General features: G+C 48.8%; 1 protein-coding gene across 1 annotated transcript in view; it reads left to right on the plus strand.

Annotated features, from left to right (window-relative positions):
* Positions 1-7500, plus strand: part of LOC143276150 (14 kDa phosphohistidine phosphatase-like) — a 91543-nt gene that overhangs the window by 74240 nt on the left and 9803 nt on the right. The gene's annotated exons all lie outside the window — the stretch shown is intronic.

Consider the following 7500-nt stretch of genomic DNA (forward strand, 5'->3'; position numbering starts at 1 on the left):
GGTGGTGGTGTTGGTGAGGCTGTTGATGTTGTTGATGATGATGGTGCCATTGTTGATGTTATCGGTAATGCTGTTGTTGATGTTGTTGTTGATGATGATGTTGATCTTGATATTGTTGATGCTGAAGTTATTCTTCTTGTTGTTGTTGATGATATTATTGTGGTTTGGAGGGGGGGTGGGGGTGGAACAGGAAACCCCTATAAACGTTCATCACGATTTACGGCTGCTCTGGGGTACATTCCTCTGTTGCTGTTGCAATTGTTGTTGCTGCATGCGTTGTTGTTGTTGATGTTGCTGATGTTGCTGTGGGTGTGTGTGTGTGTGTGTGTGGTGGGGGGGGGGCGGGGGGTACATGGATACGAACCCTCCAAAAAATCCAGCAAATCTATGGTTACCCTCAGGAAGGCTACATTCGTCATTTGTTGTTACTGTTATCATCGTTGTGGTCGAAGTTACTGTTGATGTTACTGGTGGTGGTGGCATTGGTGTTGTTGTTGTTGTTGTTGATATTGTAATTCTTGTTCTTGATCGTGATGTTTCTGGTCTTGTTGTAGTTGTTGATATATATATATATATATATATATATATATAGAGAGAGAGAGAGAGAGAGAGAGAGAGAGATATTGTTCTTGTTGGTTTTTGGTGTTGTTGTTGTCAGTTGTTTCAGTTGTTGTTGGAGGGGAGGGGGGTGAAGGGGGAGAAACGGGCGCCGTAGCAGAATCGCTAAAGCAGTGGACTTGTGGTCCAGTGTTCACCAGTGACCAGGGTTCCAGGCCCCGTTTCGGCATGGTGTTGTGTCCTTGGGAAAGGCACTTTACTCCGATGTTCCTCACTCCACCCAGGTGTCAATGGGAACCTGACTTCAGTTGGGGAAGGTTAAAACGGCGGAAGGAGAGAACTGGGCCCCACCTTCCTATGCCCAGCCCTGGACACAGTGGGTATGAATTCACTGCCTTCCTATGCCCAGCCCTGGACACAGTGGGTATGAATTCACTGCCTTCCTATGCCCAGCCCTGGACACAGTGGATATGAATTCACTGCCTTCCTGTGCCCAGCCCTGGACACAGTGGGTATGAATTCACTGCCTTCCTATGCCCAGCCCTGGACACAGTGGATATGAATTCACTGCCTTCCTATGCCCAGCCCTGGACACAGTGGGTATGAATTCACTGCCTTCCTATGCCCAGCCCTGGACACAGTGGATATGAATTCACTGCCTTCCTATGCCCAGCCCTGGACACAGTGGGTGTGAATTCACTGCCTTCCTATGCCCAGCCCTGGACACAGTGGACATGAATTCACTGCCTTCCTATGTCCAGCCCTGGACACAGTGGGTATGAATTCACTGCCTTCCTATGCCCAGCCCTGGACACAGTGGATATGAATTCACTGCCTTCCTATGCCCAGCCCTGGACACAGTGGGTGTGAATTCACTGCCTTCCTATGCCCAGCCCTGGACACAGTGGACATGAATTCACTGCCTTCCTATGTCCAGCCCTGGACACAGTGGGTATGAATTCACTGCCTTCCTATGCCCAGCCCTGGACACAGTGGATATGAATTCACTGCCTTCCTATGCCCAGCCCTGGACACAGTGGGTATGAATTCACTGCCTTCCTATGCCCAGCCCTGGACACAGTGGGTATGAATTCACTGCCTTCCTATGCCCAGCCCTGGACACAGTGGGTATGAATTCACTGCCTTCCTATGCCCAGCCCTGGACACAGTGGATATGAATTCACTGCCTTCCTATGCCCAGCCCTGGACACAGTGGGTGTGAATTCACTGCCTTCCTATGCCCAGCCCTGGACACAGTGGGTATGAATTCACTGCCTTCCTATGCCCAGCCCTGGACACAGTGGGTATGAATTCACTGCCTTCCTATGCCCAGCCCTGGACACAGTGGGTATGAATTCACTGCCTTCCTATGCCCAGCCCTGGACACAGTGGGTATGAATTCACTGCCTTCCTATGCCCAGCCCTGGACACAGTGGGTGTGAATTCACTACCTTCCTATGCCCAGCCCTGGACACAGTGGATATCAATTCACTGCCTTCCTATGCCCAGCCCTGGACACAGTGGATATCAATTCACTGCCTTCCTATGCCCAGCCCTGGACACAGTGGATATGAATTCACTGCCTTCCTATGCCGAGCCCTGGACACAGTGGACATGAATTCACTGCCTTCCTATGCCCAGCCCTGGACACAGTGGATATGAATTCACTGCCTTCCAATGCCGAGACCTGGACACAGTGGATATGAATTCACTGCCTTCCTATGCCCAGCCCTGGACACAGTGGATATGAATTCACTGCCTTCCTATGCCCAGCCCTGGACACAGTGGATATGAATTCGCTGCCTTCCTATGCCCAGCCCTGGACACAGTGGGTATGAATTCGCTGCCTTCCTATGCCCAGCCCTGGACACAGTGGGTATGAATTCACTGCCTTCCTATGCCCAGCCCTGGACACAGTGGATATGAATTCACTGCCTTCCTATGCCCAGCCCTGGACACAGTGGGTATGAATTCACTGCCTTCCTATGCCCAGCCCTGGACACAGTGGGTATGAATTCACTGCCTTCCTATGCCCAGCCCTGGACACAGTGGGTATGAATTCACTGCCTTCCTATGCCCAGCCCTGGACACAGTGGATATGAATTCACTGCCTTCCTATGCCCAGCCCTGGACACAGTGGGTGTGAATTCACTGCCTTCCTATGCCCAGCCCTGGACACAGTGGGTATGAATTCACTGCCTTCCTATGCCCAGCCCTGGACACAGTGGGTATGAATTCACTGCCTTCCTATGCCCAGCCCTGGACACAGTGGGTATGAATTCACTGCCTTCCTATGCCCAGCCCTGGACACAGTGGGTGTGAATTCACTACCTTCCTATGCCCAGCCCTGGACACAGTGGATATCAATTCACTGCCTTCCTATGCCCAGCCCTGGACACAGTGGATATCAATTCACTGCCTTCCTATGCCCAGCCCTGGACACAGTGGATATCAATTCACTGCCTTCCTATGCCGAGCCCTGGACACAGTGGACATGAATTCACTGCCTTCCTATGCCCAGCCCTGGACACAGTGGATATGAATTCACTGCCTTCCAATGCCGAGACCTGGACACAGTGGATATGAATTCACTGCCTTCCTATGCCCAGCCCTGGACACAGTGGATATGAATTCACTGCCTTCCTATGCCCAGCCCTGGACACAGTGGATATGAATTCGCTGCCTTCCTATGCCCAGCCCTGGACACAGTGGGTATGAATTCGCTGCCTTCCTATGCCCAGCCCTGGACACAGTGGGTATGAATTCACTGCCTTCCTATGCCCAGCCCTGGACACAGTGGATATGAATTCACTGCCTTCCTATGCCCAGCCCTGGACACAGTGGATATGAATTCACTGCCTTCCTATGCCCAGCCCTGGACACAGTGGATATGAATTCACTGCATTCCTGTGTCCAGCCCTGGATACAGTGTATATGAATTCACTGCCTTCCTATGCCCAGCCCTGGACACAGTGGATATGAATTCACTGCCTTCCTATGCCCAGCCCTGGACACAGTGGATATGAATTCACTGCCTTCCTATGCCCAGCCCTGGACACAGTGGATATGAATTCACTGCATTCCTGTGTCCAGCCCTGGACACAGTGTATATGAATTCACTGCCTTCCTATGCCCAGCCCTGGACACAGTGGATATGAATTCACTGCCTTCCTATGCCCAGCCCTGGACACAGTGGATATGAATTCACTGCCTTCCTATGCCCAGCCCTGGACACAGTGGGTATGAATTCACTGCCTTCCTATGCCCAGCCCTGGACACAGTGGATATGAATTCACTGCCTTCCTATGCCCAGCCTTGGACACTGTGGATATGAATTCACTGCCTTCCTATGCCCAGCCCTGGACACAGTGGGTATGAATTCACTGCCTTCCTATGCCCAGCCCTGGACACAGTGGGTATGAATTCACTGCCTTCCTATGCCCAGCCCTGGACACAGTGGATATGAATTCACTCCCTTCCTATGCCCAGCCCTGGACACAGTGGATATGAATTCACTGCCTTCCTATGCCCAGCCCTGGACACAGTGGATATGAATTCACTGCCTTTCTATGCCAAGCCCTGGACTTAGTAGATATGAATTCACTGCCTTTCTATGCCAAGCCCTGGACACAGAGGATTTGAATTCACATTCTTTGTGACCGTGAAAAGCTGTGGAATCTTTGACCTTTAACTTTTCACTGAGGTTTGGAAAGAAAATTGACATTCCCCCAAAACGTCATCCAACATCTGTTGCTATTTTCAAACCCTTGTTATGTCACCGTCCTGGTGAATTCACAGCTATCTGGAAAGAGTTTACAGGAGCACCCAGGAAGCTTTCTGCCTACGTGGCTGCAATTTTGGTGTAATTGTATTATGCGGTTTTTTGGTATGCTGTGGATTATAAGATCAATAAAAAAACAACATCTGGGAGTTATTAACATTCTGGATTGAAACCACATACACACACACACACACACACACACACACACACACACACACACACACACACACACACACACACACACACACACACACACACACACACACACACACACATACTTACCCCCCACCCCCACCCCCACACACATACACATACATACCTACACACACACACACACATACTTACCTACACACACACACACACACATACTTACCTACACACACACACACACACACACATACTTACCTACACACACACATACACATACATACCTACACACACACACACACACACACACATACTTACCTACACACACACACACACACACACACACACACACATACTTACCTACACACACACACACACACATACTTACCTACACACACACACACACACACACACACACACACACACACACACACACACACACACACCACATCTGAACAGAATCAAACGCGCGTCAAAAACAGATGACCGTAATTAGATGAAAATGCCTTACGAAGTCAGTATTAGGTTTTTTTGCTTTTATCATTAGTTTTCTTATAAAAAAAAAAAAAATAAAAAAAAGACCAGAAAATAGACCCCTTGATGTTTCAGTACGATTTAACAAGCAGGTCTAGACATGCAGGTATTAAAGTTTCTGGCAATTTACCTGAGGGTTAGGGGAGGAAGAACAGGAGGGGGGGGGGTGATGGGGAGGGGGGGGGGGTTGGGTGCGCTGGATCTGAAGTGTCCTTGGTGAATGTTGGTCTGAGAATGTGTTCTCTGTGGCTGTTCAATACAGGCTTCCCAAAAACATCAGAAATACTTTATATATATATATATACATTTATGGTTAGGAGTGGTTCTCATCACACTGACTACATACACCTCTGTTTCTAGGTACTTCAGCATCATTCCTTCGTGCCCTAAAGAAGAAAAGATGTGCAAGTACCCAAGTGGTCCTTAACTTTTGGAGAACCGTGTAGACAGACCCGCCCTCCCCCCGAAGAGCAACTAACATCACGAGTTTTGAATGGGAGGCGGGTGGGGGGTGAGGGGGGTCCCTGAGTGCAGGGCTGGTGCTATTTTGTCCAGAACAGCAGGTGGCTTTATTTCCCGGGCCTGGTTCTGGGTTCAGGACATGGAGGGGGGGGGGGGGCTGGGGGAGAGGGGGGAGGAGGGGGGGCAGGCCTGATGAGGGGGATGGGTGTGGCTGTGGTGATGGTGATGGTGTGGTAAGGACGGAGGTGGTTGTGATGGTAATAATGATGATGATGGCGGTGATAATGATGATACTGATGGTGATGATGGTGGTGGTGGTGATGATGATGGTGGTGGTGGTGGTGGTGATGATGATGGTGGTGGTGGTGATGATGATGATGATGGTGGTGGTGGTGATGATGATGGTGATGATGGTGGTGGTGGTGGTTTGATGATGATGATGATGATACTGATGGTGATGATGGTGGTGGTGGTGGTTTGATGATGATGATGATGATGATAATGGTGATGATGGTGGTGGTGGTGATGATGATGGTGGTGGTGGTGGTGGTGATGATGATGATGATGATGATGATGGTGGTGGTGGTGATGGTGATGATGGTGGTGGTGATTCACCTCTGACGTGTATGCAATTTTTTTTTTCATCAAGGCAAAATGTTGACAGTTTTGTGAGGGTTTTTTTTGCAGTTTTTGCTAAAGAGGAACATATGCGTCTTTTTCTGTGGAAAACTCTAAACCGGTGTTCTTTATGTACTTGTGTAACACTCAGTTTATATCACAGATTAGCATTAGTTTACAGTTGGGCTAACAGCAAAACGAGAGCTCTTAATATTATTAATGGTTTCTCCATTGCAATGGGAAATCATTTACAGCTTAGTCTTTTGTGAAGGACTATGACTCTCAAACTAAGAGGCAAATTTGCTCTGGCTCTTAGTGCTGCAGCCTTGTGGGCTTGTTGGCCTTTGGGAACCATCCCAACGCCGACTGTCCTGAAACCCTCTTGGCCGAGAGAGTGGGGATGTAACCTGGGCAATCCACTCTCCGCTAAAATCAAATTCTAGCCCAGATAGCTCGGACAGCAGTTACCTCCTCTGCTGTTCTGATGGTCATAGTCGATTACGACTGATTATCATACATAGTGTACTGGATGTTGTATTTTTACGTATCATGTTATGTTTGATAAAAATCCGATGAAGTGATTTACACAGAACAGCACTGTCCACTTCTCGACAGAGAAAAGCATTCTGTGGTCTGGACGTTGACTTTGGTGTTCAGTGATTTTTCTTTAACGTTACCACCTCTCTTTCTCTCCACCTCCCCATCTCTCTCTCTCTCCCTCTCTCTCTCCCCCTCTCTTCCTCTCTCTTTCCCCCTCTTTCCCCCTCTCTCTCTCCCTCTCTCTCTCTCCCTCAACCCCCCCTCTCTCTCTCCCTCCCTCTCCCTCTGTCTCTCTCTCCCTCTCTCTCTCCCCCTCTCTCCCCCTCTCTCTCTCCCTCTCTCTCCCCCCTCTCTCTCTCACTCTCCCATCTCTCTCTCTCCCCCTCTCTCTCTCCCTCTCTCCCCCCCTCTCTCTCCCTCTCTCTCTCCCTCTCCCCATCTCTCTCTCTCTCTCTCACTCGCTATGAGTAGTATATGATGCCTGATTTTTTCCCCTTTGAACTTTTTACTCTCCCTTATTAACATATTCTCTCAAGTGCGTGAGTGTGTATGTAATCTTGGATATATCTTCCCACCCCCCGGTTTTTTGTTGTTGTTTTTCTTTTTTTTCTAGATCTAGTACTTTGATTTTTTTTTCTTACACGTGATATTTGCGCTTTTTTGTTGTTGTTTGTTTGTTTGTTTGTTTTTTTGTTGTTTTCGTTATGTCCAGGGCTGGGTGGAAAAAAACATGTGTGTTTGCTTATCTCGTTACCATGGTGAAATGAAATTCCGTTTCCTTTCCTTTCTCTTCTTCTTCTTCTGCTCTATCCCTCTCTCTCTGTCTCGCTCTGTCTGTGCCTCTCTCTGTCTCTGTCTGT

The sequence above is a fragment of the Babylonia areolata genome, chromosome 31, assembly GCF_041734735.1.
Source record: "Babylonia areolata isolate BAREFJ2019XMU chromosome 31, ASM4173473v1, whole genome shotgun sequence".
Lineage (NCBI taxonomy): Eukaryota > Metazoa > Mollusca > Gastropoda > Neogastropoda > Buccinidae > Babylonia > Babylonia areolata.